This window comes from Artibeus jamaicensis, unplaced genomic scaffold, assembly GCF_021234435.1.
Source record: "Artibeus jamaicensis isolate MK-2021 breed Jamaican fruit bat unplaced genomic scaffold, CSHL_Jam_final contig_466, whole genome shotgun sequence".
NCBI classification, from domain to species: Eukaryota; Metazoa; Chordata; class Mammalia; order Chiroptera; family Phyllostomidae; genus Artibeus; species Artibeus jamaicensis.
Genome location: NW_026521844.1, coordinates 17,847,547 through 17,856,863, shown reverse-complemented (window position 1 = coordinate 17,856,863; position 9,317 = coordinate 17,847,547). Strand labels below are relative to the sequence as shown.

General features: G+C 40.2%; 1 pseudogene; it reads right to left on the bottom strand.

The window, feature by feature from the left end:
- Positions 1-8,479: 8,479 nt before the first annotated feature.
- On the bottom strand, positions 8,480-9,039 carry LOC119055229 (S-formylglutathione hydrolase-like; annotated as a pseudogene).
- Between the last annotated feature and the right edge of the window lie 278 nt (positions 9,040-9,317).

Genomic DNA, 9,317 nt, shown 5'->3' with positions numbered 1-9,317 from the left:
TCAGGCCAATGCTCAATCCACTGAGTTACATCAGCCAGGTCAAGAATGTCCACATTTTCAAAATTAACTTTTCTTTTCTCTACTCAAAACCCTCACCTCCCTCTCCCTTCGTCATACAGCCTCCACCACATTCCCCACCATAATCATCAGAGCTGTGACCACTGCTCTCTTCACCCGCATTTCTTCATGTTCTGCCCTTTTGATGCCAAGGATCCATGAGCTGACTCTGTGGGTGACAGAGGAAGATGCTCCACTAGTTGGGTGTCCATATTGTAAACGGTCTTATGAGTCAGTGACCCAAGCTTTGCTAATCTTTCTCCTTCAGGGTAGAGAGTGGTACCCAATGTCATCATCACTGGTATTCTGAAGGAAGCTCACCCAACAGCTAGAAAGTGCTGGAGCATGATAAATGACACCAGTCCAGGACTGAAAGGACTTATTTTTGTTCTAAATATAACTAGATGGGCCACTTAGAGAACACCATTTGATCTCACAGTGTTTTAATTTTTTCACTTAAAAAAGGAGACTAGAATCAATGGTTTTAAAATTATGATATGAAATTTCACAGTGGTGTTTCTGGGACTTACTGGCCAGACCTCACCTGTACAGTATCCCCCCCCCCCTTCCTTCTTCATCCCACTTGGAATAAGACTGATTACCTCGCAGCAAAGGCTGCTGCCTTGTGACCATGAGGGTGACAGCCTGCACATTAAGGTTTGTGCAGCTGGGGCCCTGGTGACATCACTTAGGTGCCATCTCTGTCCTGACTGCTTTTTCTCCATGTGTTGTTGTGCGGGACAATACACTTTCACATGGCAAAGCTACTCTTAGTTGGGTTTCTGTTGCAAAGAGCTGAATGCAGTTGTAATGAAGGTAGCCTTGAACTAGTGCTGCTCCCAGCACTTTGTACCCGTCTCCAGTATAAGCTCTGTTTCTGTCAGATGCTTGAAGCTTTTTTAGTTCTTTTAAGGGGAGATTTTTCAGACCCCTACAGACAATATTGCTTTGATGTTTCTTAAGAAAGGTCTTGTTTTTAGATGACAAATCTGAAAACAATATTTATAATCTGCCCCTTCCTTACATGCCAATAACAGGGAGAAGGTGATTCCATAAATCAGAATGTGAAATATTAAACCAGACAAACTGCTCCATCATTGACAGATAGAATAATTTATCATGGTGATTTTAATACTAAAAGAGAAGAGGATTGTTCTTTTATGCCCTAAAATAACTTTCTTGCTAATTTTTAGATAAACATTCATTTCTTTTTCTTTTTAATAAAGCAAATACATTTATTTCTTGCAAAACTGAATAACTGTTTTAACTTTGAAATAAAACTTGTATCTGAATTGAATTTTAATAGTAAAATTAATTTAATGAGCAAATACTTATCTTAAAAATTTTTGATTGATATGTCCTAGTCTTTTATATATTCATATCTTGATAAACATCAATGGATTACTAAAATAAGTTGACATGCAGCTTTAGTCTTTAAACAAACACAAAAAACCTTTGGGATAAGATTCTGGCTTGAAATGTGAAAATGTTGAAGATATATTTGGTTGAAAGGCATAGTAGAAACACGTTACCTAGGTTACATGAATTTATGATCAAAAATCTAAAATGGATCTTCTTAAAGCATATAATCCATCCTCCTCTGATTTAAATATATCTGAAGTCTGCTGCCAATTTAATGACTCCTGCTTTATAACATCACTCATATTTTTGATATCAAAGAGAAAACATATTTTCAAGAGAGTAATTATCCCTGTTCCATAAAGGTAAATGGTTTATTTATATATGTTATTTTTATCATGGGTCACTAGAAAGAGAAATCAGGCTTACTTTGAAAGAGTGAAAAGTGGAAATAAAAACCTTAGTTTGGATTTTTTACTAATGTAGTAAATTCCTATAGGTTAATTTACAGGCGTGTAACTACCAGTACAGTATATAGTAATGAAAGGGTTGTGTTCTTTGAAGTCAAACAGGCTTGCACCGGAATCCTGGTTCTCTCAATCAGCTTACGGCAGACACTGGGCTCATCTAACCCCATGATCAGCCTCCTTTTCTCTCCCCAGCTCTTCCCAGAGAGGGTGAGAATGCAAGATTCTAACTTTCCCAGCTTCCCTTCCAGTTTAGGCTGTGTGCCCCGGTCTGTCCACCACACTCAAAGGGGAAGTCCCCAGGGCATTCCTAGGAACTCTTTTCCTAACAAAAAACAGGACAACATGGGGAGAAAGTCATTTTCCTTTTGCCACAATTCTACTTCTTCCTATATTGGACCTGTAAATAGATAAAACAATTGTAGTTGTCATCTGCCAAAGACAGGGAGGACAACAGGAGGTCAGGGCTTCAACCTAGTGCCCCTCCCTGGCTGAGTCACCGACCCAACCCCAGGGTCATCAGGTTTGGAATTCCCTGTAATGCAATAAAAAATACTTTCTTTGCTTGTAGCCAAAAGCATCCCTTACAGATGTCTGCCATTTATTATGATGAACAAATAATTTAACTTCTCTGAGCTTCACTGTCCTTTAATGTAAAATAGGAATAATAGTACTTAATGCACAGTCTGTGGTTGTCCTTGTGTAAGGGTTCATTGAATAACATTTGAAAAGACTGACACAGTAGAAGCTCACTATTAACTAACACTGGTTCTGTTATTGGAACTACTTTGCTGTAACCACCTTGAAGAAGATAGGATTTAATAAGGGTCTGCTAGTTCACCAAAACTACATAATATATTTTAAGCTATTCTTTTTTTTTTTTTTTTAATTTTATTTGGTTACTTTTCAAGTACATTTTTTTTTCTCTCCCCCCCCCCCCCTGCCCGGTCTCCCCCCTCCCTCCCATTCCCCCCCCCCAGTCCTCATCTCTGTGTCATTCATACTTGTTCCTCAAAATCCCTCCCCCTTTTTCCCCTTAAGTTCCCTTCCCTCTCCCCTCTGGTCGCTGCCCACTTGTTCTCTATTTCAGCGTCTTTGTTTTTATTCTGTTTGCTTGTTTGTTTTATTCTTTAGCTTCCTGTCAAAGGTGAGATCATATGGTATTTGTCCTTCAATGCCTGGCCTATTTCACTCAGCATAATGCTTTCCAGTTCCATCCATGTTGTTGCAAAAGGTAGTAGCTCCTTCTTTCTCTCTGCTGCATAAAATTCCATGGTGTATATGTACCACAATTTTTGGATCCATTCATTTACTGATGGGCACCTAGGTTGCTTCCAACTCTTGGCTATTGTAAATTGTGCTGCTATGAACATTGTGGTGCATAGGTTCTTTGAAATTGATGTTTTAGGATTCTTGGGGTATAATCCTAGCAGTGGAATTGCTGGGTCAAAAGGCAGGTCAATTTTTATTTTTCTGAGAAAATTCCATACTGTTTTCCATAATGGTTGTACCAGTCTACAATCCCACCAACAGTGAACTAAGGTCCCCTTTTCCCCACACCCTCTCCAACATTTGTTGTTTGTTGCTTTGTCTATTATAGCCATCCTGACTGGTGTAAAGTGGTATCTCATTGTGGTTTTAATTTGCATCTCTCTGATAGCTAACGATATTGAGCATCTCTTCATGTGTCTCTGGATGTTCTGTATGTCCTCTTTAGAGAAGTGTCTGTTCAAGTCCTTTTCCCATTTTTTAATTGGGTTCGATATCTTCCTAGAGTGGAGTCGTGTAAGTTCTTTGTATATTTTGGAGATTAAACCTTTGTCTGAGGTATCATTGGCAACAGCAAATGGTGTTGGGAGAACTGGACAGCTACGTGCAAAAAAATGAAACTTGAGCACCAACTTACACCATACACCAAAATAAATTCAAGGTGGATAAAAGACTTAAATATAAGCCATGACACCATTAAAGTCCTAGAGGAGAACATTGGCAAGAAAATCTCAGATATTCCACGCAGCAACATTTTTACGGATATGTGCCCTAGAGCAAGGAATATAAAGGAAAGAATAAACAAATGGGATCTCATCAAAATAAAAAGCTTCTGCATGGCTAAAGAAAACAGTATTAAATTAAAAAGACAACCAACTGTATGGGAAAACATATAAGCTATTCTTTAAATTTAATTCTTCCAATAAATCAAGGAAGGTGTGGTTTCCTATGTACAGATAAGGAAGCCGAAGCTTAGAAATAGAGACTCTTCCAAGGTCACATAGTTTCAATGTGTCAGACTGGTGTTTGTGCCCTAACAATCCTGTGAGCCTTGGGGGGACAGGAGACCCCCACCTGGGGCCTGGAGAAGACACGAAGCTAGGAAAGCATTGGATTTCCAACTCAGTCAGAGAGGCCCAAGGTGAGTGCCAAAGAGAGATGCTGAGTGTTCTGGAATGTATATGTTTATATATCTAAGGATGCTTGCGGGAGGTAGAGGGGAGGTCTTGGGCAGCAGGAGGCATGCGTGCAGTAGCTGAGAAATGGGAGCCAAGGCTCTGAGTCCAGGAAAGGCTGGTGGCGGACTCATTTGCCTTTCTGAGCCCAGATGGTCACAGAAATACATGAGTGTGGTGGAAGCAAGACAGAAATGGATGAGCAGGACTGAATACTGGACTGAGGGACACACTTCAGCTGAAGTCACTTTAAAAGACTTTAAGCATGGTGGTAACCAAATATGACATGTCTTTGGAGAGTGTGTGATTGCTGGTCACTGGTCTGCAACTTGGAAAGTGATGTAGTGAAAAATTGATACCTACTCTGCAAATAAAGCCCAGGCTGTTTTTCTTACCACATATTATTTGATATTTGTTTAGTCCCTCATCCATTCACTGATTTTACCAATTAACAACATTGTTTGGTGTCTTTGGACCACATAATATACTAGGTGCTGGAGTTATTGAGACTCCAGAATGGAACAAAACAGTCTCTATCCTCAAAATAAAGAACATCTAATTTATAAATTGTAACATGAGAGGCCTTAGAATAGGTTCTTTGAAGAGTGTATTGGAACACTGAATCTGCCAGGAATGACCATGGGAGGCTGCCTGGAGGTAGTGAGATTTCACTGAATCTACAGGGATAAGTAGGAATTTGCTTTTGCTAAAGGGTGTGCATAAAATGAGGGCAGAGGTTGGAGGGGAGAAGATAAAGGAGGAAAAATTCTGATCTTATAACTAGATAAGAACCATTTTATTTTTTATTTCAAAGTTTCTGGTTTAAGCAACTCATCTCAGAGGGAATGGCATATGCAAAAGCCAAGAGGCATCAGAATGGCAGAAGTGCTGTTGCTTATTGAGGCATAAAGCTTTGAAAAAAGGCCAGATAATAAAAGGCTTTTACAACAGGTTAGAACATTTGGATTTTCATCCTGCAGGCGTTTGAAAGGTTTTAGTTGGGAAAATTCATGGGCAAGTTAGCATGCATTTAGAAGAATGATAACTCTGGACTATGTGGGCAGGGTGGATGAGGAAAGGAGAAAGATGAAAGCCAGGGAGGCCGGCCATAAAGAGGCTTCTTCCATAGCATGAATGAAATATAATAAAGTATTAGACTGAGGTATAGGAAAGAAGAGGACTGAGAGGAGAAACAGTTGGGGAAGTATGGTGATGGGCTATGCTAATTTTTTGGAAAAGCCAGGAGAGAGAAAGAGACATCTAGGGTGGTGGCTAACACCAGTGAGCAAAAGAGCTACATGGAAGGACCCTAGTAGTCCTGACCAGGGCTTAGTTTGCATTTTTAGCAAATTCCCAGGAGCTGCTGCAGCTGCAGCTGCTGTGGCAGCTGGTAGTCTAGGTACCACACTTTAAGAAACTCTGGTCTAGTAACTTGCAGGACTCTGCCTGGGGTAGGTGATGGTTTAAATCTATTCTTCCATAAACGTCAGAATTCCAGATACTGAATAGGCAGACTCTGTTACTAACAGGATATAAAAAATTTGTATCAAAGTAAGTGGTCAGGTAGGAAGTTTACAATCTGCTAAGTGTGTTTGATTCTAATATGGACTAAGATCATAAGGTTTTAAGCACCAAAGTCTTATACTCTATGAATGATACAGTAATTGAGGCAGGGGAAGGTAAGGGAGTCTCATTAATTTAGACTTCTGTAATTAGGTATGCAGAATGAATTGGAGAGATGGTTTAAGGAAGTTTCTGGCATTTATCATAAGAAAAACTTGTAAATAAGCAAATACAAAAAAGCTTGAAATACTAATTCATAACCTATAAAATGTTTTTTTTAAAACAAGAAAATATACAAAATGTTACTATTTTCACAGAATAGTAACCTAGAAGCAAAGTTTCACTGGAAGATAATAAATAAGCCTATTATTTCCCAAGGCTTTGTATAGATTTCTACTATTCTCAAAATATTCTCAGGTTTTTTTAAATGTTTTTTTCCAGTTTGAGAGAGAGGGGGGGTAAGAAAAAGAGATTGATTTGTCGTTCCACTTATTTATGCTTTCACTGATTAACTCTTGTATGTGTCCTGATCAAGGATGAAACCTGCAAACTCGGTGTATTGGAACGGTGCTCTAACCAACTGAGCTACCCAGCAGACACTCAGTTCTTTTATTCCACTTCACAGTGGGGGCATCTAGCCACTTCAGACACATTTGAGTATTAGATGGGGCAGCTGTGGCTCCTGAGAACAGTGTTTCAAAACTGTCATCCTAGTACCTCCACTAAAGATGAGTTGAAATCAGAATTTCCAGATGGAGTTTGGACTTTATGTTACCAATCTCCTCAGCTGATTTACACACACATTGAAGTCTGAGATTTAATAGCAAACATATTTGGCTTCCAGGAAGAGGTTTTCTTTCACTAGATGTTCCTCCACTTTTGTTGATCTAGCTTGTTGTGACTCCACTGTGTCTCTCTTATCCTTCTGTAGTTTTATTGAGACATGATTGACATATAACATGTGTAAGCTTGAGGGCACAGCACGATGATTTGATACACACATGTATTGAGAAATGATTACCACAATATAGTTAGTTAACAACTCAGTGTGGTTAGTTAACACAGTACAGTTTATTAACTGTTAATACATAACTACCTTTTTGTCTGGGTGTGGTGAGAACATTTAAGATCCATTTTCGCATTACTTTCAATATATAATACAGTATTGTTAACATTGTATCATAACAAGTGATTATGGTGGATAGGTAGGTATTCATCTCAGTCCACAAACTCTGGTACTTAAGAAAGCAACTCTCTTTCCCCTTCCCTCCTCCCTCCCTTCTTCCCTTCCTCTCTTCCTTCATTCCTGTATCGTGTTTTATTTTCCCTCAGTTGAAGCTTGGTCAGTCTCAGTGGGAATGGGGGAGAAAGGAAGTATAGATTTCATTTTAAGCAAATGGCCTAGTGTTGCACATAACACATTTGCTCAAGCCGTGTTGATGAGATTTCAGCCACGTGGTGACTCCTGGGTGCAAGGGAACATGGGCAATGTAGTCCTGGCTGGGCAACCTCATGCCCATCTGACCTTTCATAATTTAGAAGAAGGAGGGAATGGATCTTGGAGGAATAACTAGCAAGCTTCCACACTGTATATTTTTCTTTCCTCCTAATTTTGGCCAACCACCTCTCTATACATTTATGATTTGGCTTATATCAAGTAGATTTTCTGGAAGCTTGAGCATTCTTATTTCAAGTCTTTTATTTATTTATTTTTTTATTTTAGGATTGAAGATCTGCCTGGGAAAGGACTTAACCTGTGTTTACTGCCAAGCTTTAAAAAAACTCTAGGTACAGGGGGTGCTGGTGACAGAAGTCTGTGTGCGGAGGGCACCTCATCCCCAGGCAGGAAGCCTGCAAGGCAGCAGGGCCTGATGAGGAGCCCTCTGCAGGGAAGGCAGCAGCACAGCTAGTGCAGGATGGTGACGGTCACCGGCACACTGATGATAATGGCTTTGGGTCCTTTGGAGGACGAGCAAGGTGTGACTAACATCCAAAAGAGCTATTTTACCAAACTTTGAAACATTTTTGGACTCAAGGCACCCTGTTTTTTGGGAACATTCCAATAGTTTTGGGTTTTTTTTTTTTTTTAAATTTTTTAAGTGAATGGGAAGGCAGAGGTGTGCTCCTTCCATCTTGTGGTAATGACCACACAGTCTGACACCTTGCAGACCCAGGAGTGTGCCTGGGTAGGAGTATGGAGCCTGGGGAACTCGGGGGAGGGGCCCCCCTGGTGGCAGCGAGGCAGCCTGGGGGTTTGGAGGAGCCGTTCATTAGTAGCATCACAGCAACATCACAACCCACATTACGGTGAAAGCATCTCTCATTGTCCAGAGTGTTTTTATGTAAAAATTTATATTTCTATTAATACGTAGAACTCCTTTCATCAAAATGGAAAACTTAAGAGAAATCACTTACTTTGACAAAGTTCTTTGTTTTTAGACACTGATACCTTAACTTTTGAATCTGTGATCAGGCACTTGAAAGCAAGAATAAAAACAATTTATTAGGAAGTTTTGGCCAAGAGTATTTTCCGCATTTATAAAATAAAATTCAATGCTATGGCTATAAAACTGCCCTAACTTGGAAATACTAGAATGTCTTTTTGCCCTAATAACAAAGCACTGGATTGCAAATTGGAGCAATTGCTGACACAAATTTCTACTGCCCAGGAATCTTGACAGCGCAGGCCAGAGCTCATGGTCTCCCATGGAGTGCCCAGAACAGACACTCTTTGGGGGTCCACTGGAAAAATGGCATTTATAAGCTGGGGAAGCTCCTCTGTCATGCAAGAGTACATTCCGTAGGTAGTTTTTCAAGGGTCTTCAGTGGCACCCACATAAAACCCAACACCAATGACTGCGTCCTGTCCCCATCTTCTTCTTTAATATGTAGCCTCAAGGGCTGGTATCTGGATCAATGACAACAAGGTCTTCTTCTGGGGCAGCCTATGCTGACCAGATTTTGATATAAAGTTCTGTTCTAAACTAATAAAACCTTATACCTGACATAGTGAAGGGCATTTTCCAGTTTCTGCCTCTGGCGGTCAGTAATAATAAATTTCGTTTTGCAGTTCCATTCAACACTGACATGTTCAAAACCTTTCCACTGATCCCATAGCACTTGTTGCTGGACATCTGTCCCAATGTCATTTTTTCCCTATCCATGCGTGACTTGTTTTTGTCTGTGTCAAAGGGGAATGATCTTCCTGCGGTGGTGACGATAGCAGGAGCACTTTATCCTGCATGGACCTGGGTCCTCAGTAAACTTCTGTGCCTTTTAACACTGCCTGGCCTCTGCTTCCCAGAGGGACTCAGCTGACACAGTGATATAGCCTCTTCTCCACCTCCAAGGTTTGCCGAAATCTATCAGGCATTGCCAAGTGTACCAGAATAGTGACTAGGCATTAAACCAAGTTTCAAATGGGCCT